Source organism: Plasmopara halstedii, assembly GCF_900000015.1.
Source record: "Plasmopara halstedii genome assembly, contig: Scaffold_2680, whole genome shotgun sequence".
In the NCBI taxonomy this organism is placed as follows: domain Eukaryota; phylum Oomycota; class Peronosporomycetes; order Peronosporales; family Peronosporaceae; genus Plasmopara; species Plasmopara halstedii.
Window position 1 is genome coordinate 394,261 of NW_020189586.1, and position 536 is coordinate 394,796.

Sequence of the window (536 nt, forward strand, 5' to 3'; positions counted from 1 at the left end):
CGTCTGTGCCGGAATGGTGGCAGCGTTATAATTACTGTAAGCATGAACGATACGCCTTGCCGTACGGTCTCCGAACACGAAATGTGGGTGTCGAATTGGGAGACTTGCTCTCACGTACCATCCCTGCGTCATGCTTCGTACAAAAAGGTGTCAATGACATCACACAGCTCCTTGGGCAGGGGCCATTGGCGTGTTACGCAGTATTTGGTTCCCGGAACCAGGTCGATTGCATGACGCACACCTCGGTCCGAAGGTAGGCTGAAGGCGGGACCATGGAGACGACGTCTTGAAATTTTTACCAAAGAATAGTACGGATTCAAGGGATTCCATAGGATCGACGAACCACTTCGTGCGTTCAGCACTTTCTTGGTGTCTTCCAAAACAGCTTCATCCAAAAGCGATGACGAGTTTATCTCCTCGTCCGGTCGTACGATGACCACTTCGGCTAAATCGCCTGCCTTCAAGGCACTGCCAAACTGGGACATCTCGTCCAGCTCAAGAAGAGCATCTATTGCAGGCATAGCCTCGAGGCGGAC